This window comes from Fringilla coelebs (genome assembly GCF_963513975.1).
Source record: "Fringilla coelebs genome assembly, chromosome: 4".
Classification (NCBI taxonomy): Eukaryota; Metazoa; Chordata; class Aves; order Passeriformes; family Fringillidae; genus Fringilla; species Fringilla coelebs.
The window spans coordinates 26,785,775-26,812,654 of NC_140032.1; the positions used below are offsets into that span (position 1 = coordinate 26,785,775).

At 40.0% G+C, this 26,880-nt stretch overlaps 1 long non-coding RNA gene across 1 annotated transcript; it reads left to right on the forward strand.

Moving 5' to 3' along the window:
• On the forward strand, window positions 1–2,593 carry LOC311152595. The gene is made up of 4 exons (XR_014616095.1): window positions 1–19; window positions 314–477; window positions 1,296–1,407; window positions 2,312–2,593. It is a non-coding gene; the product is annotated as an uncharacterized lncRNA (long non-coding RNA).
• The last annotated feature ends 24,287 nt before the right edge of the window (window positions 2,594–26,880 follow it).

Here is a 26,880-nt window from a genome sequence, read left to right on the forward strand (position 1 = left end):
TCCGCCGGCTGTGGGCGCGGTAAGGTCAATGCGGTCGCTCACAGGGGAAATCGCCCGCGCTCCGCACGGACGGGCTCTGGGCCTGGGCCTGGGGGGGACCTATGAGGCTTTCCCTTCACATCTTGCCCTCTCGGAGCTTGGCGGTGCTTCGGGGAGTCAACACAGGGGGATAGAGCAGTTTTCCCTCACTAAAACCCAGTGCGGAGCCCTTCCCTCCGCCCTGTATCCTGTCGTGAGGCACAAATGGTCCGTGTCCCTCCATTCCCCCCTCGCGGTCCCTTGCTGTCCGGCTGATGCCTTTCTCCCTCCGCAGTGTGTCCCGAGGAAGCGGCGAGCCCTTCAAATGCTCCCGATGGGCAGGAGGCCCAGCGCGGCAGGCCTGGGCAGGGGCAGCCCTGGCGGTCGGCGCTCACGCCCTGGGACGCCTATGGGTGAGGGGCACACCGAACTCAGCGCTCCTCCTGTAGCCTGGGGCTGGTAAGAAAACGCTTCGGGCTTCAGAAGTGGAGGGCTTTGAATCCCGAAACTTTTTAAAGACAACTATGGGTTGCTGCCCTGTGTCTCTGAGCCAAAATAACTGTCTACATTTGCACTCTCCTGTAATTTAAATCGCAGCTATTGAGCTACACAGACCTTAAATCTAAATCGCTGCGTTAATTTAGTTTCTTAATAGGCTGCATCAAGAAAATTGCAATTGTAACCTGTGATGCTTAGACTGTAGGCACTTTGGGCTTGGGTTTAAATGGGTTTAAAAATCAATCAAAGAAAGAAACTCCTCTGTTTTGGGCCTTCCCTGAAGTCTTCTAGTCCACCTGTAACAGTGTCCTTTGATGTGTCTTGGTTGAGTGCTTTATAATTTGTAACAAGGTGTGTGTGTATATATTATCTGTGAGTAGACACAAGGTGGCAATGAATTATCCAGCAAATAAATATTCAGTCAAATCTACAGGTTTATAGTTTACCTTGGTAGTGTCAGCATTGAAAAGAATTTAGGCTTAATAAACTTACTATTATTTATGATTAAAAGTATATTTTAAATGTTAAAAATATATTCTATGTTACTTAACTGGGCCAATGAACATGCCTTATCAACAGATTGAACTGGTACTTGCCACATTTACTCTTGGTTTTAATTTAAAAACTAACTTGTAAATTACTTTTGCAACTCTATGGAAAACTACTTTTTAAATGTTTACAACATAATAGCAACTCTGTAGAATAAACTTAAGTTTAGAGTGTTAACTTTAGTTAAACAGTATTAATTATAATTTTACAAATTTTTGTGTGTTGTTTAGAGGCCTCACATAGCAACCTCATGCTTGAAGTGTTTTAGACATGGGTAATCACACCTAAATGGGAAGCAATGCTCAGGACTTCTTGGGAATAAATAATGCCTTCTACTTGAAGGTAAGTGTGATCTCATCTAATGACAATGGTTTTTAGTATTGTTCTTTAATAATTTACAAATTTCAAGCAAATTGTAGTACCTCTTGAGCAAATAGTAAGTTCAGATCATTTTAGTTGATAAGAAAACACTATTCTATACTAAAATCTACTCCCCTTTTATGCTTTGCCCTCTTAAGTCTGGCAGTGTCTTAAGTGGCCAACACAGAGGGGTATAAAAGTTCTCTTGCAAACCCAGAGGTGAGGCTGAAACTCTTCTTTGGATCATGCTTAGGAGGAACACATTTGTATAACTGCTAAACTTCAGGAAGCTGCTAATAAACTTCATTAAGAGTTTGTAGGAAGATTTTGAACTGTCATCTTGTTATGTATGAATCTTAATATCACAACTGTCCTCTTGTTATGATATCTGAATCTTAATTCTCAAATTTTTGTGCATCTATGTGATTAATGTATTGAGTGAAGAGTTTCTTGTAAATTGTTTGGTCTCCAGGTATGTAATTGTGAAAAGGATTATCAGGTAATAGTGGCTGCATTGTCTTCTGTTCCTGAAGGAGTTTAATTTACTCCTTGAGGGAAAACATAGCAAAATAGCTTTGACTGGTGAAAAACTTGTGTGGTAACTATTAGAACTTAATATAGATTTAGCCACAAACAAATAGCAAAAAAATCAGAGGAAAGTCAATGATAGTTACTGGATCTGCTTATTGTAATATAGCTGGTCCTCTGGAATGGAACCCATACTAATGGTATGGGAAAAGCAAATCCCATCCTGTACTAAGTAATTTCTTTTGAGAAATGGCTCTGGCCTAAGGTGTCATGTAGGAAGTTCATGTAGCTCAACCTTAGAGCAGTTAGCTGTGTGTGCATAATGCTGACTGCAGTTTAAATAGAACTTCTTTTACAGGGATGAAGACATGTGCCGGGAACTGACATTAGACATCAGTTTGATTTCCTGAGTGGGTGATTTCTAACTTCATATGAGATGATTCCAGTTGTCACCTCTAAGTATTGTCTTGGAAGTAGAATTGAGACAAGCAATGGCTTAAATGATGTCTTCAATGATCATGTTGAAACAGGCATCTCACCATTTGTTGAAACAGGTTTCCTAACAAAAACTGCTCTAATTCGACTGTGTTTGTGGATTAATTGAAATAAACTATGAATATTAATAAAAATGAGAGAATGCTACCAAAAGATTGTATTCTGAAAGTTTTTTGTGAAGGTACTTTCTGTACAAAGACTTTGTTTCATGAATGTAAACACTTGTGCTGTCACACAGAAACATTCTCTTGCCATATCCAGACTTTACAAGTTTAATCTTGAATTTACAAATGCATTGAAAAGGCCCTCTTAATCTTTTATTCCTGGTATCTGACTGTTTTGAAGTATTTTGTAATGCAAAAGCACTGAGATCAATTAGCGAACTCCTAAGTTATTTCATTACACTGTATGTGTTTGGATGTACTCTGCAAAAGGATTGTCTCAAACTGTAAGGAACAGGTTACCAAGAATCCCATTCCTTGCCTATTTTAAATTAACAAGGAAAATGTTGCAATATTCCATGCTAAATACTATCAGTAAGAAGGTCCTTGAAAAACAAAATTATTTTTGAGCAATTGAAAGCTTCTATATGCTTTTCAGTAGCTTTTATCTTAACACTGAAAACATTTTTCTTAATGGTAGGTCTTAGAGTAATTTTGTGCATCCTACTACTGCTGATGCTTCCCTAGAATGCTCAAGCAAGAGTATAAAATAGTCAGAAGTGGCTGTCAGGTGCTCACCACTGCCTAGACAGGAGAATGAGTTGGTGTGGATTTAGGAACAAATGTATATATTTACACACATGTTGTCATATTGAACCCCCATCTAGACAGGAAATGTTTCTTTCTACCTTTGCTTAAACATACATACACTAAAATGGATGAGAAATGATCTACTTGTGGCCTTCTAGGCTCACCTAAGTCTCCTTGTTTTAATAAGAGACAAAACTGAATTTGAAGGGTATGCAGAAGCACTTTCTCTTTGTGATGTTAAACTTGACAAGTGTCCCTTTCCTCTTGCAAGAAGCAATATATTATTCCTTATAAGTCTTGTCGGTTGTATAGACCTTTGTCTTCTGTGGCCATGTGTAATGATTAGCTTTTAGTCTAGTCTGTCTTGTGTTAGGGGGTTGTGATTTTATGTCTGCCTTGTGCAAGATTTCTAATTTCCTTTCTCTGGTTCAATGTTAATTGATGATATTCAGTACAGACTGATTTCTGAATGTTTACTTTGATTTTCCTTAACCAGTAAGCTTGTTTACATTTGATAGTTTGGCATGATGTTTTCAGTGAGCTGTCTACACTTCCAGAATTTCTGTAGGAATCAGAAGCTATCCTAGAATTAGGGTTGGAGTTTTCCTTTCCAGATTAATTTATCATGCAATAAATGGTATTAAATTCCATATGCAGGTCTGTCCACCAGGATCTTGTCAGAATCAAGATCTATTGGGGTCTGCAGCCAGGGTTAGTTTTGAATTTTTTTTTTTTTTTAGTAGTTTCATTGCTGTCTACTTACCACTTTTTTTTCTTCCATTTCTTAAAAGTTGCAAGAAGTTTAATTAAAAGTGTTCTAGGATTTACCTCTTTCTATTGCTGGCAACTAAAGTTTTGGTTTGTGTCAGTGTGTCTGATGCAGAAGATAAATTGTTCACATTAGTGGCTTGCACAGTATATTGGCACTATGGTATAAAAGCTTACCAATAGAATCACTCTGTTAATGAAGTCAATTTGCTGCTCCTTTTGATGAAATATCCACATGCCACTAAGTGACATAGCTGCATGCAAGGTCCAGCCTTTTCTGTTTGATGAGGCATCTGGTTAAAAAAGGCTAATGAAAAGAGAATGCATTCCAGACATGATCTACTATTCTGATTTCACACAGCATAAGTGGAATAAGTTTAGTGGGTTTAGTACATCTAGAGAGAAATCAAGAATGAAATAAAGTCTACTTGAGACTCCATGGTGAGCACTTTAAGTTTCAACAATCTTGTTCTTCAAATAACTAGGCAAACTTAAGGCATTAATCTTTAAAAACTGATCTGGTTTAATGCAAAACTAAAGCAGAAATAATATTTTTAAAGAAGTATCAAATTATTTCCCATATTAATAAGCCTCTATATCTTTTTACATTAAACTATTTGTAATCATTAAGTTGGGGCCATTGCTTTATGCTGGAAGCTCATTTTGAAGAAACACTCATTGGAATGATAAATCACTTGAAAGTACTTTGTTCTGTGACTTCTCATGAGTATTTAGAAGAAATCTCAATTAACTTTGGCTTGCTCCTATTCCATCTACAGGCTTTTGGGAATATAAATACGTCAGTTCAGGCATCACCTAACTACGTTTACGGTATATCACATTAAAGTAGTGAAGCAAAACAAAGGGATTATTATTAATCTAGGGTCTAAATCCAGTAACTTCATTGGTGTAAATGAGCTCATTCACCCCGACCACCACCTTGGGGGACTGTGTGCTTGGGGCTGTGCAGTTCACCAAGAAACCTGGTTGGTTTGGTGAATGCCGTGCTCTAAATGTGAAAACATTTACAGTTCTCTCTTTTGTTACTCATTGGAAAAGTGAAGACTAATGAAAGAAAAATAGCCAAGTTTGCCTGAGAATAGTCAAGGGCTACTGGGTTGGCTTACAGCCTTGCTATAGATTAAATGACATGAAACCATACTTTTATACATATTTTATATATTTTTATATGTGTGCTTTGTACAACAGGGATTATATGAGAGATTTGGGGAAAATAAAGAAGAAGGAAGGATATAATACAGTTTTTAATCTGTACACTTCTTTTCATTCTGGCTATTGATAGCAAATGTAGTTGCTTTGGGTTTTCTTTGACTAAATCTGCAAGAGGGTTAATCTGTTCATCAAGACTGAGGACTGTCAAACAAAAGGGGAAATATATACATACCTATGTGTTTATTCCTGTTCTCAAAGACAATTGAAAAGCATGATATTTCCTATTTCACTTCCTTTCAGTAAGTAGGTACAATTGATGAGACACAATTATCAAAGGAATGAAAAAAAACCAAAAACAAACCCTGAAGAATATAATTATGGAATAATGTGCTTAGCCTTGGACAGTTTTCAATACACAGGGCTACAGGAAGCAACATTGTGTTATATTCTGTGCAAGGATCTGGCAAGGTACAAAAATGCTTTTTTGGGGTTGATTTTGTTGTTGTTTTGGGGGTTTTTTGTTTTGTTTTCTTGGGAGACCATCTTTAAAGTCTGGTACTCTGGAAGAATTTTAGTTCTGAGGAGCTTGTCAATATCAGAGCTTGTGTTACTTATGCTTAGTAACAGAGATTTGTGATCTCAGAGGTTTGTAGTGCATTGTTTTTAATAATCTGAAGTTTGGATGCAGGTATTAATTCATCCTGGAATAAGCTTTATGACTCTGTGGCCTTACACTAAAAAATCAGCCTAACTGATACTCAGTGGGAAGCTTGGAGGTAATACTCACGTAACAATGGCTACTTGCTGTCCTAGCTATTCTTGAGTTGATGGTTAGTTGACTGCATCTTCCTTACTTTTCTTCATGCTCTCTCATAATGTTACAGTTGTATCCAAGATCCTTCGGTTCATGCCAAGAGGGTGAGAATGCTGGCTGAATGCACTTGAATCAAAGAAACAATGTGCATGCACTGTGTGCCTTCTGGTTCGGATCAATGCAGGCAGACATTTCTTACCACACTAGAGTTTATGACATGTAAAAATCCTGTTTATGATTGTTACATCTCAGATCTATATAAACCACCTTTTCTTAAAACATTCTACTTTGGGTTTCAGATGCAAGTCTCATTGGATTTTTCCACACACCGATACTTTTGCTTACCTAGGTAAAGGTGGCCTGACATTTGTTGCTGCAGAGAGGACTTTTTCTATTCAGTGGACTTTGATGTAAAGCTCAGAGATTTCCTCCTATGCTTTGATAATAAAATTCTACAGCTTTGACTCAATGCATAAATAATGAATACTGTAAAACTCAGAATACTCATAATTTTTCAGCTTAAAAAAGTACAGAAGCTGTCAACAATGACTTGTCATCTTCAGATTTTACTGTATGTGTTTATTGTAAGACACAAAGTTATTTAATTGACCACACATTCTAATAAATAAATAAAAGCACACTGAATCATAGGCCACATATTTCAACAAATATACTTTATTAAATGTGCGGGCAGGAGTAACTGGAAATAGGCAGAGGTCTAGAAACAGCAGTGTGCATAAAACCAGGGAAAGAAAAAATGCTGGGAGTTCCTGCTTTTTGCACTGCCTGGTTTGGAGACAATAGGTCATGCAGAGCTCTAATTTATTTAACATGGTAGCAAGTGAGGTCATTTTATTTCTTTCTCAGTGGTATATTGTGCACTAAAGCAGAAATGGTATGCAGCCTATGATTCAGCATGCTTTTCAGACTTTCTACTTCTAAGCAAATACTCCCAGTTTGGAAAATGAAACAAAATCAACAGCTCTGAAGAAAAAAAAAACCTTAGCAAGCTACTCAAAAAGATTGCCAACTGTAATGTTTTCAGGAGTTTATTAATGGATCCTATTAGGCTCACCACTTCAGGATTTTGTTCCTCTGAAGTGTTAACATAACATACACACAGCATGCTTTACTGGTAAACCGACTAGAAATAAAAGCCAAGTACAGCATAGAGAAGGATGCAGTTTGTTTCCAGAAATAATGCGTTCTCTTCCACATACCCAGCCTGAAGGTACTGATTTCAGGTCAAGTGTGGTACAAGTTTTTTAGAATTGCTGGTATGCCCTGACATACCATGACTTTTTTTCTGCATACTTCTGTAATTAAGTTAGCTTATGCACTAAATACTGTGCAGTCCACAATTTTATAAACTCTTTTCTTGAACTTCTTGCTCATTTTCTTTGGAAATTGCTAGGGAAAAGAAAGCATGCCAAGAATTCATCATAAAGCCTTGGGAATTTGAGTGTGTGTATTTATGCTGTTAGACAGGGGCTGATGGTCTTCCTTTTTTACTAGAATTATGACAGCTAAATGCAGATTCAGTTATCAGATGAGCGCTCTCTCTCCATATTTGGATATAGAGTTTAGGTATGAAATTAAATGGTGAAGAAAAATAGTGGCTATATTATACGCCCTGCTGAATGTACCATGTATCTCAAACTGCTTCACAACAACCAGTTATTGTGCTGCTGGCACAGCACAGGAGCTGTAAGCAGAACCAGTTATGAAGGTAGTAACAGCTCCCATGTGACCCTTGGACAGGACCTGATTTAGGAGGAAGAAAATATAGATAGAGGACCATTGTTTAATGGTGTGGTGTTTTAAAGAAAATTGTTGTATTTTCTTATTAAATTAAGATGTCATTCCATGTAAACTGTAGCATGATGGAAGAGCTGCTCTCTCAGCTCTCTGGCTTTAGATTTATCAATTATAATTTGAAAAGGCTGCTGGAATCTAGCTTGAAATCTTCCAAAAAATAAGGTATGCACACTTAGTTGGAGGTCACTAGGACCTGTAAGAAAACTAACACAAATGTAGAGCAGAACTTCAGTCAGTTTCACCAAAATTCAATTAAATCCTGCTCATTTACCTCAGCAGAGTCAGGCCACCCCTCATCTCTACAAACCTTAGTTATCTGTCTGAGGTTTTCATAACCTAATGTCTAAGAAGATTTGAGGTTCTGTCCTCAGACTTGCCTTTTTCTTATTGCAGTAGCTCACCTCACCATTCCTGCTCAGCACTGTGCTGCCAGGTGCCCAGGTCTGGGGTTATATAAAATTGGGTTATTTATACCATTTCTTACTAATTTTCATGCTGTTAACCTGAACTCATCTTTGATCTTGTTCAGCAGGGTGTCATAAGTTTCTAGCTTGACTCACACAGTTTCTCATGTATTCACTTTGTGTTCCACTTTAACAATTACAATCTTTATTCTTCCATGCAGTTGATCCACCCTTCCATTATGACTTCTGCACTTCAATTGTAAATTATTTCCATTACACTAGTTTTTGTTTTTGTTCAGAGCAGTTGTATAATTAGTGAGTCTACCTTAAAAAGGTTATTTAATGTCCTGTATGTTTGTGTGAGCACAGAAAGACAAAATGCCTTGCAATTTGTAATCAGATTCATTAAAGTAGTTATAGACTGTGATTTAAGTATCTTTGTTTTCATTCAGTTGGATTGTTTGATAGTTTATATATGTTTTTATTGTCTGGAGATTTGAGAACAAGTTGGACTGCTTGAGAAGGTCTCACATAAAATTCAGTAGTACAAAATTCTGTTGCCATTTTCTTGTGGAAAAATAAATGAGAACTGAATATTTCATGTATTGAAAAGGGGGTGGAGAGAAATTGTTTTTCCTTCCAAGTAAATTATTTTCAGTTGTCAGACTGCAAAGCTCCAAGTAAGAATATCATATGGATCATGTGTTTTCTTATATCCCCAGCTGCCTTTCAGGCCCATGCTGGCAGAGTTTCTTGTGGTAGATTCCATAAATTACATGTTTTGAAGTAATTTAAAATAAAGATTTTTAGGGTAGGGTTTTTCAGAAGTATTCAGAACTGGATTATTTCCAGTCTTTCTGAAGAGTTTTACTGTTGATATCAATAGAACAAAATTTGGCCTGCACTGAATAGTCTGAAAAACCCACTGCTGGTAACTAAAATAAAAATTTTTGGTATTCCTGAATCTCTTCAAGTAGCAGGGTGTGTTTGCTTCAACCAGGTAATTTGGATTGCCCACACAGAACCTCTTGTAATGTAATTCCATACTTATATCATGAAGCCAACAGGAAAAAGCAATTTATTACCCTGTCAGCACTGGAGGAAATACAGAATACACAGATGTGGTTGCCGACTGTCTTTCCAGAAGTGTTTGTTGATGCCGTAGGTACCATCAAATATGTTAGAAAATATAAATGGTATTGTAAATATGAACAATTTTGCAAGGCAGAAGCTTGATTTGAGAAAATTTTGTTACTCACAATGCCATTTGTTAAGAACCTGAGCTAGTCCTGTGTAATACTTTACTGCTTGACTGAATTTTGTTTCCTAAAATACAGTTCTTGAGGTAGATATATGTATTATGTATTTTATTATTGACAGCTCACACCCATAGTCTGTAACACACTACAGTGCCAACCTGTAAATCACAGCATGCACAGGGGTTAGGATTTCTAGGGAAAAAAATGTCTCCTTATAATTATGCTTCTATAAATAACTGATTTTACTGCATTGAGAAAATTAATTCCTTCTGACTATATCCATTACCTCACTGTACCCTCTGTGCCACAGCCAGACACCTTGGCTACCTGAGACAAAAGTGTGGTTTTGTTTAAAGATGTGCTTGGCCCCATTGTTTTCAGGGCATTGTAATGGTTAGGTTTGCTGCACATGGCAGCAGAGATGCTTTTTCCCAAGTGATAGTTTACAGCAGGTCTACCCTGATTCCCAGCAACTTGAAACAAGCTTTCCAAAATTCCAGAAACAGTAAAATTCGAATGAAGTGTTACATATAGGCTTTTGAAATGCAATGAATTGTAACAGAATGGCTTTTTGTCTTGTGAGGGAAATGTTAGTATATCAAATCTAGGATATTTTGTAGAAGGTAGAGACTTGCCTTGGTCAATTTCAACACTTAAATCATTGGCTGGCCAGAAAGAATAGAAACCTGAAACAAAATGAGTGACAAAATGCTGGACCATACTAATGAAACACAAAACCACTGCATTGTACCATCAGAAAAATGGACACCCCTCCCCGACCCTTACTCTGAATTATTATGAAATAAATTTTTGTCATCTAAGTTTAATTTTTATTCAGTTTTAAAAATCTCAAACTTCGACGAAGCAAGAGAGCAAGGGAAGAAAATTATCCAGAGGGTTGTATTAAGCTTTGCATGAGCTTGTGTAGGGTTCAGATCTACTGTTAAAACAACTAAGTTAATAATCAACAGTGAGGCAATGTGGGGTTGGTAAGATTGGATTGGAGAAAAAGCTAGCAACTTTCTCCTCTTTGCATTTATTTTGTAACTCAAAAAGCCTGACAGCTGAGATATTTCCTAAATAGTTGCTAGTAATAGTAATCTCATTGTAAAATGACTGCAGGTTTATGCCAGAACCTAGTGATTCTTTTCCTGTTGAGACAGGCACCTGGTGCAGATTTGTGTACTCATCTAATCTCTCAGCATACTGGGAACAAGCATACGGGTACATTTTGTTCTCAGAATAATTTTTGAAGAGGTTTCAAAATCATTCAGGTATAATCCTTCACCATTGGTGTTCATACTGGCCTACCCTGTAACTTACTCTTTTCTACATATACAGCATTTAGTAAGTAAACACAAAGAACTCTGCTGACCTTCCCCTCTGGTTCCAGTGCAAGGGCAGGGAACTCACCACCACCATACTGCAACACTTCAGATAATTTTCAGCTGATATTGAAACACCAAGAGACAAAAATAACTGCATGTAAAGTGTCATAAAATCATACCTCCAAGGCCTTTTGTTACTAGAAAATAGGTCAGTTTGTGCTATTTTTAAGGACGCTTGTGACCTTTCTGGTAACTGTCCTGTTGGCTTGGCAATATTCAAATTATGAATCTGTTTAAAAAATAACACCTGTGCGCATTTGCTGTTAGAACACCTAGATAGAGGACAAAAATCTTAATGAACTCCTAATTGAGAGAAATATGGCTGGCCCACATTTTTGTTCCTGCTGATCAACTACTCTGGTTTAGCAGCTGCTACAGCTGCATACAAATTCAGGGTATCAGAGGCCCTTTTCAAGAATCCTGACAATTCAGTTTGACTGCCTAAAATTCTTGTACCTTTTCTATGTTCCTAATTTAAATTGGCAATGCTTGTGAATGGTATCAGGTTGTCAGCACTAGGGAAAAGAACTGTTCCTTTTGTTCCTAGAACTAGTACAGTGTGAGCTTTCTCATCGGGTGACACAGGATGACTGGGATGAAGAGGAAGGAAATAGTCTCATCTTTCATCCAATTTTTTTTTTTTTTTAATTTTTTAGGAAAGTTCTGAATGACTAAATCCCTTCTTTCACAGAGCAAAGGTTCAGCGTAATATATCCCATAGTACATCTGGACCACCTTACTCAACTGTTAAAGAGCAATTAATTTATCATAGAATTGTCTTCATATTAATAATGTCATCAAGATCAGAGTGGCCAAAAAAGTACATTCTGAAGTGCTTGCTGTTAGTCAAATTCCATAAATCTGCTATCAAGGTTTCTTTGTTTTACTGTCACGGCTTAACCCCAGCCGGCAACTAAATACCACACAGCCCCTAATTCACCTCCCCCATCTCCAGTAAATTTTGTAGGTTAAGAACAATTTAATAATTGAAATAAAATATTGTAATAATACAAAAAGCAGAGAGGGAGGGAGAGAGGAATCAGCCCCAGAAGAAACAACTGATGCATGGTACAATTTCTCACCCCTTGATGACTGATGCCCAGCCTATCCCTAAGCAGTGACCAGCAGCTCCCAGACAACTTCTCCCCAGCCAGGTCCTGGTGTTTGCATACTGAACATGACACTCTGTGCTATGGAATGTCCCTTTGGGACATCAGGTCAGATGTCCTGGACATCTTCCCTCTGGCTTCTTGTGCACCTGCTTACTAGCAGAAATGGGAAACTGGGAAGTTCTTGACTTAGAGTAGGTGCTGCTCAGTAACAATCAAAATATCAGTGTGTTTTTAACCTGACTCTCATACTGAATCCAAAACACAGTCCTGTACCTGTTGCTAAGAAGAAAATGAACTCCATCCCAGCCAAAACCAGGACAGTATCCGCCCTTTATTCCTTATCATTTACATCATGCTAGGTCCCACACTTTCCAGTGCACCATTAACTATCCTGTCTTTTGATAGATGCATATGCAACTATCACTCCCTTAGTCTGTTGACAATGTCTATAAAATCTGTTGAGTTCATTTAGTTTGTGACCTGGAGCTCCACAGGAGTCTGTGGTATGTCATTTTGGACTGTTGTGTGTTAAAGTCAGTTCTGATTCTGTCACTGCTGCACTTTCCCAGTTTTATTTAAGTTCATTCTTTATTAACATGATGATCAAAAGAAAGTCCTTGCCCTCAAATCTGAAGTGATGGATACAGGCACCTGATGAGGTGATGGACATAAATCCACCATGGAAATGATAATGTGCCACATTGTACAGCAAATAACATCATACATTTTAATTCACTGATCATTATTGCCCAGAATCAAATCCCCCTTGAGGCACTTACTGGAGTGCTCCATCCTCCTGCATTACTCACCAAGTGCACACAGATCCTTGAACAGAAGCAATCCCATAGACAGGTTTGCCTTTGTCTAAGGCAGAAATAACCCAGACTGTTTTCCTCAGCATATTTTCAATGTGCACTGCAGGAATTCTATCCCCCTTTACAGTACATAACAGTCTCGTTTGAGCAGGGCCAGCCTGATTGACAGATGCCCTAGTGCTGACTAAGGAGGTGGCCTTTGCTAAATGTGTATCCCAGTGTTTGAAGGTCCCACCACCCACAGCTCTCAGTGCAGTGTTTAACAGTCCATTGTATTCTCCACTCTTCCTAAGGGCTGGTTCATGACAGGGAATGTGATATACCCACTCAGTGCTGCACTCTTTGGCCCAAGTGTCTAGAATGTCTCAGAAATGAGTCCCAGTGTCTGACAATTCTCTTTGTGGTATATCCTGTCTCCTTAAGGCTTGCCTTTCAAGGCCCAGGAGAGTATTCCAAGCAGTAGCATGGGTCATGGGATATATTTCCAGCCATTCAGTGGCTTCCTCCACCAGCCTAAGCACACGGTGCTTGCCTTGGTGGCTTTGTGGGAGTGTGATTTAGTCAATCTGCCAGGCCTCCCCAAATCTATATTTCAGCCATCATCTTCCTTACCAGAGAGACTTTAATCACTTGGCTTTCTTAATGGCAGTGCATGTTTCACATTCATAGATAATGTGTGTGACACTGTCCTTGGTTAAGTGCACCCATTGGTCATGAACCCATTTATATGTTGCATGTCTTGATGGCCCAGGGTGTCATGGACCCACTGAGCTAGAAACCATTCACTTTTATGATGCCACCTGATCCAATTCAGTCTTAGAACCTAATCTACCTATTGGTTATTCTCCTGTTCTTCAGTGATCTGACCCTTGGATACAGGAGCATCTATCTACATGATGTACCTTAGTAATCAAGTTGTCCAGATGGCTTTACCTCTGCACTGCCAGTTATGCTGCTTCCATTGTTGCCACCACCCCCTCAGTACAGAGTGAAGTATTGGCCATTTTCCTTGTTCAGCGATGTCTGAACCCAGCTGGATGGGTTTTACCTCTGCAAGCTGACTTACCTTGTCCTTCAGCAGTTTCCATGTCTTGTCATAATGGATTTCATACAGTTTTCTTCCACCTGGCATGCATTCCTAAAGCAGGACCCATGATTAAACAAGGCATACTGGTTTTCCCTTACCAGTTTACATACTGAGCATAACATTTTATGTAGACTATCCCTTTGGCCAGTTTGGCTCAGTCGTGGATGTACTCTATCACAGCTTCTTGTCCACGTGCTCACTGGCAAAGCGTGGGAAACTGGAAAGTCCTTGAACTGGAGTGTGTCCTACTAAGCAACAAAATATCAGTGTATCATCAAGATTGTTCTTGTACAGAATTCAAAAGACAACCCTGTAGCAGCTACTGAGAAGAAAATTAAATACATCTCAGCTGAAACCAGGACACTTACCTAGAAGAGGGAGTGGTTTTGGCAACTGCTGCTGATGTAATTACTCTAATTCAGATCTAAAACATTGTTTGTTCATGTAAAGGAAACAAGTTTCTTGCACCTCTTCACATGAAACAAATTCTCAGTATAGCTTCTCCTTAGCTGGCAAGCACCTTCCTGGGGCCCCACACTTCCCTGCCCAGAGTTGTCTCCAGGTTCCCTTCCCTAGTCCTGGCCTTTTAATGTGATACTTCACCTCCATTTACATCTTCTTTAGTAAGCCTGCAGCAGAGAAGGGAAGGTGAAGTTGGGTTAAATTATTTTCCCTCCAAAATGTTCGTTTTGTGCCTCTGAGATGTCTTCTACCTGCTACCCACTGTCACCTCTCCACTAGGTGAGCCTGGGAAATCCACAATCCAGCTGCTCAAGGTAAAAAACACAGAAAATAAGCAGAGCAATATGGAGCCACACAAATTAAAAAAACCCTGTGTACCTAGTGCACTATTTACAAGCTAGTGTAAATTATTTTATTATTTACTGATACATTTGTGTATTTTTCACATAGTTTCACTCAACAAATAAATGTTTTTGTTTAAATATTCAACAAAGAAATGTTTCTGTTTAAATCTATTGTCAAGGTGAAGCAAAAGCATGTGTTGCAAAATCACTTTTAACCTTAGAAAATGATTATGTTAACCTTAGAAAATTATTTTTGCTATTATTTGTGGACTTTGGATCAGAAATCCTCTGTGTTGTATGTGTTCCCCAATGAACAATGCTGTGTAATTAGGCCCTGATGTTTCAGCAGAAAAATGCTCTCTAGCCTGCTGCCAGACCAGCACGCTCCCTGCTGCACCTGCACAAACCTCCCTGATAAGGCTGCTCCGATTGGCACCCGCAGGAATGTGGGGTAGATCAGCAGCAAGTCACCAGTACAGTGGTTCCACTGTATCCTCAGTTAAGCTGAAACTGATATATAAACAGGAAAAAAAGCTGGCTTTTTGTTTGTATCAAGCAGTGCATAGAGTTAGAGAGGATTAGATTTGTATTTTGAAAAGAGCAAATTTTCAGTGGCTTTCAAACTTGGATTTGGTTCAGATCCTTCAACAATAGAAAAGTGCAAATCTAAATGCAAACAATCTTAGAATTACTAGATTTTTTTTTCTATAACCTGCATTTCTTCTCATAGATAGGACCAAATTAATAGTTTCCCCCTTTATTAAATGTAAATAACAATTATAACCATTCTCCCAAAAGTCTTGTATTTTTCTAGCAGTTTCTTTTGATTATGGATTGAAATTATTTGTCCTACATTAACACTTAAATGATCAATTAGGATCCAAGCCACATTTTGCTGAATGCTGCACACAGTTGTCATGCTAAGGCAGTCTGCATTTTGGTAAGCTATTGCAATAAAACATACTAATAGGAGGAGAGAAATATCTTCCTACCCAAATACAGGTCACTGTAGAGTCTTACAGACCAATAGTTTGGCCAATAGCATTCAGAGTGTCTGAATCACTATTTTATGGCCTGCTGCTCTTCACACTCCCTGTTATAGCCTGGATCTTCATCAAATGTTACAGGTGATAGACCAGAACCTACAAGGGTAATTGGCATCCATGGCTCCCTTCATTTAGACAATTGGCTGATCAAGATAAATATGACAAGGAAGACCAGATTAATCCTTGAGGTTATTTTTCTCAGAAATCCCATGTACTTCTAGCTGAATTGTTATCAAGAAATCAGAAGAGACTAAGGGCTAGAATGAGCCTGGGTGACTGATTCTACAGCTTTTGGATGGTGTGGCTCTGTTAGCAGGTTGTGTGCCATATAATGCTCATTTCTTTTCTACCCTGCAGTGCTAGAAAATATGCAGAACAGACTGAGACATTGTATTGTAATGGCAAAAACCTGTGCATAAGAACCTTTATAAAATCACAGCCTATAAATTGCTCCCCCCACCCCTCTTCTAATATCTGAAAAACAGATAAGCTCTTACTGAAAAGCTTTAAAATATCTTTCTGGTTCAGCTCTCCAAACAACAAGCCACTGGGACAGTGTTGTTGTGAATAGACCACATCTCTCAGCAACTTGAAGAGCTTTCCTGACTATTGATGTTTCCCTGACTCAAGTCCAGACCTGTGATAATGCAGCCCCTTTTGGAGCCACTTTTACTGAGATATCTGAGTAGTTTTGGAGTCTTGAGTCCATTTATCTTCTCTGTGATAAAGTTACCCAGTTATGGCAGCAAGGCAATCAGACTGGAATCCCAGAAATCAAAGATTACCAAAACATGCCTCACCTTGTTAATGTTCTACTAATTGTATGGATGCATTTCTGCCTTTTTTTTTTTTTTTGAGGGGGAGGGGGGAGAAATGAGGGCAGGTGGGGAGCATATTTTGTTTTGCTTATATTCCTAGACACCCTGATTTATCACGCTTTGAGATTTAAAATCACAACCTGAATTAAATCCCCATCCATTTTTAGCTTTGTTGTTAGTACTTGAAGTGTCATCTGATGTATTTTGCAGTTATTTAATTATTATCCTTTTACCCAAGGTGAAGGAAGACAACAGAGCATATAGTTTTCAGACGGTTATTTAAAAGATTTTGCAAGAGCCATCCTCTGACCCAGGCTGTGCCTCCACCTTGGCAGGATGCACTTTTGAGTGGGGGAACCTACAAAGGAGTCCCACTGTGACATGGTCTCAAGGTCACCATGGCTGCAATCTCAGGGCATGCAGGTCTGGATAAATTACTGCCTTACAGACCCTTCATGTGGCATATACACCACTACAGCTACAATAGGCTCATAGTGATACAGCACTGGAGGAGATGGCCATAAAAACGTGGCATAGCATGTGTGCTACATGTCATTTATGGTGGCACCAGTTCCCACCAGGGACACTGGTGAGAGTCTTAGGGTTCTTTTAAAAAGGTTAATGAGGGAAGGGAGACACAAGCATTGCAACTGACTTTCAGAATGACCCCCACCAGATTACTCATAGTTCTCTTACTGAGGATGTGGGGGTGTATTTGAAGTGTTTCTACAAGACCAGATATATCCTACTGCATTATTCATGGGAAAAAACTCACTTTAGCCTGAAAGACATGCAGGAAGAAAACTCAGTTCAGTTTGTTCACAGCATGAGATTACCTTAAATTCTTACACAGCCAGTGTGGCTGTTGAGTTAGTGGTGAACCTGTGTGCTGCTCACAGCACCTGATGCCCTCCTGCCATGTGTGACACACTCGCAGTGGTGTCAGCAGGGCAATGCTCATGTACTTCATTTGTGAAAAAGGTGAAATCAAAAAAAAAACAAGCCTTTACTTTGGGACACAGCATGACAGAATGAGCTGTGTACCAATCATTTTAATATCTGATATTTGTCATGTGCACATCCTAATAAAATCCAACTTCCCTCAGTTTCAACAGCTTGCTGCCTTTTTGAGTAGCTTAGAGATGGGAAGCTCAAGGACAGATCCAGCTCAGAGCTCTGGCTGATTTTTTTCTAGCCCTGAGATGCTGTCAGTTTACAGACCACTACTGCAACTTCCTTTCCTTGACTCCTTTCTGGAAGACGGTCTTAGATGAATTTGAGACAAGGCCAGTTTCAAAGTGCAAAAGCCCTGGAAAGGTATTTTCATGTATTTCCTTCCCTAAGCCAACAGGAGCTTGGCTAGAGGAGCTTGATGAAGAAGGTGGTGTACAATCAACTAGTGTTGTCTCTGAGTTACTAGTTATATCTTTGCATTGCTAGTCAGAAAAAAATTTTAGAATATCTTCCAATTTATTTGTTTTACTTGCCCTGTTTATTAATTTGCACTCCATTATCTTAGTCTGGGCAAAGGAAGGAATTTCTCCTTTTTCATTATTATTGTTAGTGACAGACATCCATCTTCAAGATGAAATATTCAATAATGTAAAAAGAAGTGCTTTTAAAATGAAATGGAAATTATTCATACCTGTTTTTATTTTGCTTGTGGGGTTTAAACTTAAGCAAAGTTAGTCTAAATAATACCCTTCAGATAATGAAACTCTGGCAAATATCTCTTTATATTATGTACTGTTATCCAAAGACTCAGTGATGTGGCAGTCAATAGCTGCACATATCTATATCCACTTTCCCTGTAGTTAAATAAACTTTTAAAGAAAATGCTCCATTAGCTCCTGATCATCAATCTTCATGTAATAATGGAGCTGTTTAAACTCAGATAGGCTTCTCCCTGCCCCCCTCCTAACTACCACCCCATTCTATTAAAATATTTACATTGTAATAACTCAGTAGGGTTCGTGTTTTGGGGTTTTTTTCCTAAATTGAAGGTCTGTAAGTGGGTGAAAGTATTTTAAAGCAGGGTGAGACTGAAGGGACGTGACATGTTATTGAATTAAGGGCCTTAGAAGGTGAGGGCTGTGCAGTCATAAATTTCAGGAATGCGGATGTAACTCTCTGAATGTGTATATGAAGTTGACAGAGTTTGACAGCTACCATCTGTGAACAATAATGTATAGAGCAGCAGGGCTACATGATGCAGACTGGAATGTACCTATCAGGCTCTAAGGACTATAACAATTTACTACTCATTATCAGAGACCGTGGTCATGATTAGCTGCAGGGGTTGGAATGAAACTTGGAAATTATGAGAACAGAGTTCCCCTTGTTAAAGCAGAATAATTAGTTTAATACATATGAGGAGAAAACAGACAGGAGACTTCCTTCTTTTTCCTGCTCATGAAAACTAAAAAAATGCACAGTGAAAATGGATAAACTGTTACCTCCTTCTGCATCACTTTAAATATGAGAAAATGGTGATTTTGTATTCATTCCCTTTCTGTTCCAGGGCTTTCCACAACTCTCCACTCTTTTCAGCATAGAATGGTAGGGACATAATTATGTGATAACTGTGTTAATGCTACATTCATTTACCAAAGCTGATTTCTTGTGGTCTGCACTTTCCTGTGCTCCATCAGAGAATAGCATTGTGGCCAAAGCATACCTTTGAAGCACAGCGCCTTACAATCAAAATCTCTATCAAAAATTTTTTTTGCTCTTTTCTCAGTAACTTGTATTGCAAACAAATCTGTGTTTTACCACAGATTTATATTTTTTTTGGTAAACACCTTAAAGTACAGTGCAGCTGGAGCCACAGAGAAATATTGTAAATTCTCATTTCAGCCTGCCCAAGCATACTGTGTGTTGAGACTGAGAGATGTTTTATTGCTTAGCATGAATGCACATGGGTCAGTCCCACTGGAAATTGTTTATTTAAGCTGAGAATCTGTCCCAGGAAATCAAGGAAATTATCAGATAAGAAACAGAAAACATACAGTCTCCACAATGTATACCTCAATGTCCACAATAATATATATTCATTCCCATTCTTTTCCTGCAAACATTTGCTTTTCTTACAAGAATGGCATTAATCTTAGTCTATGCACATTAGTCAGTAGTGAACTCCGACATCAGTTTAAGATCCAACAAGGTGCCCGGATTCCTAGGAAGGGTATTTGATTTAGAAAAACATCCAGCAAAAACAACACACTGAAAGAGAGAAACAGCAGGAAGTCTACTGAGCAAGAACAATATCATCCATCCTCTTTTAACTGAAAGAGAGAGGTTAAGGTTGGTTAAGAAGAATGTGTGACCAGACAAGAAAAGTATAGTAAGCAGTTCCTGTGATAGATGGTTTAAATTTAGTTGTTCCTGCCTGGGGTGGCGGTTGTGGGGTTGGACTATGTGACCTTGTTGAGTCCTTTTCACAGATATTTAACAGGAAAGGACAAGGGTATTTCTCAGTTGGAAAGATTGTGTGCTTTTTCATTATCTGCTTCAGAAAAATGTACACCAGTGAGGTTATCAATTGAAAGCCATTAATAAAGACACATCCCTGAAAAGTATTGACTTACCCAGACCTGACTTAAAGATGTGCCTGTCACAGTCACAGAGATGCATCTTAGCTCATAGATAAGGGAGCCCTGAGTTGGCACCTCTCTGGTGTCTGGGCCAGCTTGGTATGTCTGTTTCTGCCTCGAGATGACTGCAGGCTGAACACGCAATGGCAAACGGCTGCAAAAAGTGGGACAAGGGGAGACTCCTTGCTCTCGTGTTCCTCAGCTTGATGGGAAATTTTGCTTACACCAGCCAATGCATACACAGCCTGACTGGCAGATCAGATTGTTTTCTGAACAGATTCTTTTCAAATAGATAAAGTGAAAAGAAATCAGTTTAACAAAAACATTCTAAATTTTTTTTTCTTGCAACAAGCTCTATCTCAGAAATGGAAGAAAGGTGTGTATATTAGGTTTTTGATGGAAATGGTTTGTGTTGCAGTGGAATAAAACCCAATTTTTTCCAACTGGCTCTAACTACCCATGTGTATAAACAGACCCTGAACAGAATTAAGATGCAGATGACTCTGTTACTGATGTGGAAAGGAGCAAGGAGTGTAATGATTCAGTGTGGTAATTAGTTATTTTGATAATGATAGATTTGGGCTGTATCTTGTGTAATTGTCAGGTGATAGCCCCTGGACTGACAAAGCATGAACACAGAAAGTTGCTTCTTCTGGTGCTACTGATGTGTCATTTTGTGCCTTGCTTTCCTGTTCAGAGCCTGCCTAGGTGCCTGTCAACCCAAATTAGTGGCATCAACTCTATTTCCCCCCTTAGAGTAGGCTTTCCTGCTTTGCTCTATTTGTGCAGAACCTGCTTCAGTGCAAATAAAAGTCTTCATGATGATTGTTTAAAAATAAGTTAAGCAATAGGCAGGAGATGTTAACCAGACCTTCTGGCCGCTACTTCCTGGGCTGTATTTGAGACAGTCTAAAGACAAAGAGTTTTACTGATTATTTTTGATCTTGTCTCCAGTCAATTCTCAAGCGATTCGAATCACCCATAGAGACACAGGCTGCCAAACATCTAACAAAAAGTACCTGTCAGGACCCTTGGGTCTTTGTGTTCTGAAAACTTCCATCCCTGCAGATCTTTTCTAAGAGACCTGTTCTCTTAGTATCATAGTTAACATGGATGTGATATGCAAAACAACCCCCCTGCTAACAGCCTGTGATAGTGTTTGATGTTACATGAGCTTCAGTTTTGTCCGTAGCCTGCTCAGATTCCAGTGGGTGAGGGAGAGCTCTGTTAATTAGACACAGTTATCATTTGCATCTAGTGCCTGTAAGACAGAAAACACGCCTACACAACATGATGGACAGACACAGACTGTCTGGAGCACAAACCAGCAGAACAAATATAAACTCTCCTGGAGCAGTCTCTGCAGATATTACAGACACATACTGGTGTGAAAAGCCCTTTCTACCTGCTATGTTTTTGATGCTATTGTTATCTGTAGTAGCAAGATAAAAGCTTGTTGAGGATTTCCACTCTATTTTATGTCCTTTATTTTGCCATGTGGACATGTCCAAAGGCATTGAGGCCTTTGAGGCTGTTGCAGCCTGTAAAAGAGAACCATTTTCTAAGCCTGCCATTTTAATGCAGGTAACCTACTGCATTCCTTCAGAGCAGTAAAGAAAATAGCATTAGGACTGAAATTGCCTGTAATTTTCCTCCTAGCACTTTGTAACAGGAGTATTGTTATGTTATTTTACCTCTCTTTTTTTATGTGGCTGTAATTTCTGAGGCTTTGGGATCACATTCCTCTAAAAAGTCTTTCTTTGTTTGCTTTAAAACATCAGTATAACATTAAAGTTGGTAGAGATGCTACCAAGCAACTTAATGCTAAGCTACAAGTATTTCTCATCTTTACCAGTGTTTGTTCCTCTCCCCATTCCAGCAAGCCAGTAAGGCAGTGAGTCTGGGCCGTCTGATCTCATTCTCTGCATTTCCTGCTTGCTCATTTAAAACCCGTGAGCCAGAAATTTGTCTTACAAGTTCCCCCAGCTCCTAGTTCTCCTTTGCATTCAAGCTGTCTAGTAGTGATTAACCAACTGGTAAACACAGTAGGAATTACTACCGAAAATGGGTTTAACCTAAAAGATGGTAATCTCAAAGGGTTTTGTGGCTACTTCATGCCCTGAAAGTTCAATCTCAACAGCTTCCAGAGTTAACACATTAATTTCTGTGATTTGGTTTTGAGGCACTATGGGGTTGTTGAGATTTTCAACCCATCTTGTTGCTTTTGCTTAAGCAATAACTTTCTGGAGATGTTTTCAAAATGTGGAACATCAGTGTAACTGGGCAACTGTTTTTTGATTTTAATGGATTTTCACTATTCCATGCTTTGCCTCTATTCCCAAGACACTGACCTGTAGAACTCAGAGGGCAAAAAGTTAATTATAAAAGATAAGCTACCTTATTGTTGCCTGCTCTTGCAAAACTTAGTTTTGCTGAGTGTCTTCCTTTCCACTCAACACAGCTTTTTAAAACATTTTTACTTTGGTTCAGATATCTGCTATAAAACTTAAACTTTGTGCAGGGTTCTAGTATGTTGAATATACACTGATTTTTGAAAAGAAGTACAAACACCTTTTATTCTGTGTATTTTTTGTCTTAGTTAACTCAATTATTTCTGAGATGGTATTTCTCAGGTTTCAGGTACAAGGCAGATTTTAAGATACAAGTATCATGATTCCTGTGAATTTAATGTTTAGTGACATCCCTGTGTACCCAGAAAACAGATTCAAAAGTAAAACCTAATGCTCTTCTTTTAATAATAAATCTGATAATGAATAGAAAGCCTCAGCCTCCAAAAATGGGCTAGAGCAGCATTAAACATCCTGGCAGACAGGGCAGCATTAGCAGCAAGCCTGGGGTGCAAGACACATGCCGGCCGGCACATTGCACTGGCCCCATATCCTGGCTACTGGCTCCCTGCTTATCAAACAAGAGATAATTGAACTTGACCTTCCCTCCCTCTGAGCACTTCAGACTCCTGGATCACTGTCAGTGTCTATCCCCTGTGGTTCTCAAAAGCAGATTTGGGGCAGGGGGAGAAAAAGAACACCACAAAATCCATGCACTTGCTTATGACCTTAACAAATTTTACCCATCCTCCCAAACTGATCACTGTTAGGCTGCCTTGCTGCTGAGTTGGCAAATTTTGAGCCGCAGTTATCACCACTGCAGATCTTACCTTGTGGCTGTAGTAGTCCCAGGACTGGTCTGTGAAGTCATGTCCCTGATTTCACCTAGCATGAGAGGGTTCCGGGGAGGTCTGGACAGTTGCTACAGTGCATATTGACTCATTATAATAATACAGGTTGGCTTGGGCTGGCATCCAGTTTGTGCTCTACTGAGAGATAGAGCATTACATTTATCAACAGGGCAGCAGCCCCTACTTGTCCAGCTTGAAGTATGAATGAATCATTGGTTTGCCTCTGCTTATATGGGATATGGCATTCTAGCCATAACAGTCATTGTTGCTAGAGAAAACTTCTATTTTTCAAGAGAAGGACTGTTCATATTAAATATTCTGACAGCTGGAGTGGCTGTATACAGCTCCTAAAGTCCTTTTACCATTCAGAGTTAATAAATGCCAATGGAGACTTCTGTATTCCATTAAATAACAACTACAGTTTTCAGTTGTTAGTTTGTTTGGTTTTTTTCCTCTGAATACTTAGTGCTGTAAAGCATTGTCTGAAAAGATATAAACTCTTCTGGAGCAAATGCCTCATTCCTTCAGCAGAATGTTACAATAATGGATGACACAGGGAGACACTTTGTTGAGTGTTCTCTCACTTTCTCTCTGGCCTCTGAAGCTTGTTTCTTGTTTGCGTTATCACTTTGCTTTGAGAAAAGAGGCAGGGAATGCCCTGTCTCCATAGAAGCATCCAGTCCAGAGGTTGGAGGAGACTCCTGAACAGAGAAAGACATGGCTTTGGTTCATCTCAGGCTGAGGAGAACACTGAATGTCTTCTGCTTTCTGGATGAGCACTTCAACCTCTCATCCTCCATGGGCAGCCATAGGCAGTCTCCATCATTCTGCCCTCTGAAGAGAAAAAAGTGAGCTGAGGATCTGCACTCAAAGAACTGACGTGTGTCTCTGGGAATCACTATCCCCAAGTGTCTTAGTAAAGCTGGGTCTATAATCTTCACAGCATCAGTGTTTGTACAACCAAGATCATCGTGTTGCCCGTTGAACATGAAAGGAATGGACTGGCTTTGTATCCTTCCTACTAACTCTGATAGCAAAGTCACGTGAGACTGGGTCACAGACAGTCCTGTGGATGTCCTCCTGAAGCTGCTTTGGCCATCCTCCAGGAGAGGATGACCACCACTGACAACAGGGCAGGCAAAACCTCCAGACTTTTTGCCTCATCCTTAATTTAGCTGTTGGTAGGTGGCTCTGCCAACTTGCCAAATCGATAAAAGTTTATCCCTCCTAGAGAATCATGGGACTTCACTCCCAGAAAGCTGTTCCAACTTTCATCCTTAGCCAGCATAATCTGGCCTCACTTGCACTCTGAAAGCACCTGCACTTGGTTTTTTTTGCAAGCCATCATTTTACAAAGGATGCATCACACCTTGATAGCACTTTTCATCCACACAGCTGTGTGTACTTGATGGTGATGTGAAGGATTATTGCCTCATTCCAGAGATGGGGAAAATGGAAAATCAGGCAATTCAGCTTGCTTTTGATATAATTCAGAACTGGAAGAAATATGGCATTGCAGCTAACACCTAGGTGAACATTTCAATATTTCTGGTCAGTTGGAGAGGGCTAACTTCATATTTTATAGTTAAGTAAAGAGCAGGACAGAGCATGTGCATTTAGAAGTGCACATGCTGTGGCCACAATTAATACACCCCATATATCTATCAGCAGACTTAGAGGGTGGGAAGGAAAAAGAAAGGAGAGGGGGAACCATCCTGGCTTTCTTGAAGACAATGAAGCACTGTCTTGAGTTTTCTGCAATTAGGAAATCACCTACAAGTACCTTTTCTCCTTTAATATTGTTTTTGTATACGGCATTTTTCCTCTTGTTGAAGCTGATTGAATACTGGGGATTTCAAGAAGCAAGTAAGGCACTAGCAGGAGGCCTAAGAAACCTCCTGGAGCAATGGTGCTGATTCAAGAACTCATGTCTCTTGTATCAGTGGTCTTGTTTGGGGTTTCTTGGAGAGCCACACTAATCTTACTCTGGTGCTCTAAAAAAAAAAAGCATGCACCACAAAATCATAGCCCGCTAGTGCTTGTTACAGCACATATTGCTTCCATTTGTCTCCTTGAAAGATACTGCATTTCTTTGCCCACAGTTTTTCCTCTCTGTGGGCTGAGGTATGTCTGGGCTCGGAGGGGCTTGCCCGAGCTGTGACTGCGCTGTGTGCCATCTGGGCCTGCTCTCTCTTCACAGAGGGCTGCAAGGCAGGACATGTCAGCTGAACTTGGCAGGCGAACAAAAGCCATTTGGGTGCTCTAAGGAAAACAACTGCTCCGTGGTTTGGAGGCTCCTGCTGGATCTCACGGTGAATCAGAGCGTGTCCCTTTCTGTTTCACAACAGCTCTGCTCCTCAGAGCACAGCCCCGAGGCAAGGCCAAAAACAAGCCTTGTGGCCTGTGGAGCTTCATCTTGTAATAACAGCTTCGTTTTCTAGACATGAAGTACATGTCCTCCAGTAATATGTGATGAAATGTAAATTGTACATGTTCTGTAGCCTCACTGCCCGTGCTGGCAGCCCTCCTTGGGAGCCTCAACAGCCCTGCACACACCATCATGCTTAAGCTTCCTCATACACCCCCGACAAAGCCATTCTCGAGGCCACAAGGTTCACCTACAATCCACTGCGTATCTAATGTGATCTTTATGGCAATTAGCCAGGGTAAAATACATGAGCAAGCGTTGAGGGGACAAAAAAAATCAGAAAAAAACCCCTTGTGAGAGTGAACAGACTAACTTGCCGTGAGAGACAGGGTTTGCTGCCCTCAGACCCAGGCCATTTCCAGCACACTGCAGTGTGCCAGTGCCCGTGCCACTGGTGAGGAGACCATGAGCAGATGTGAACCCCAAACTGGAGCTGCCTGTGTGTTGCTCTTGCCACCGCTGGGATGGCCCCCATCTGCTGCCTGGGGTGTCCTATCAGCACAGGTAGAGGATGGGGGGAGCTCTGGCTTCTTGCCCAGCAAGCCCTCAGGGGGGAGGGTGGCCTGGCACCGAAGCCTGCAGGAAGGCCACCAATACAGATCGCGTGCTTTTGGCTCAGGATGCCAAAATACTGCCCGAGGCATAGGGTGGGAGCTGGCAGACAGGTGTGAGGGCTGGGCTCAGCATGTGACTTGGTATGGGGCAAAGGTGGCGGTGAGGAAAGGCGGGGGTTTGGGTGGGCTTGGCCTGGTGTTGGGCTGGGTGACAGGAAGATGGAGTAAGCAGGCCGGGACATGCTTCATCCTGAGGTGTCCCCAGAGACAGACCCATGGTCACTGCTGGTCAAGGTGTTGGCCAGCTCTTTACATTTTGATACCTACTGCTGTCAGTGGTGGCACTCAAGTTAACTTTGGGCACCTCAGGGCTAGGAGGGTACGCATGCTGGGGAGGCTGAAGCAAGGCCACTGAGCTCCAGAATCCTCCGAGATGTCAGTAAGCTTCTGATCTGGCCAGGGACAGAGACTGGGCTGAACTAAGCAAAAGAGATAGGTTTCTTACTTCTACTGCTCATGGCAATGCCTACTCTGTTTTCTGAAGCAAATGAATCCTGTTTGCGTTTCCCTCTGCTGCTGGGATCACAGGAGTCCATAG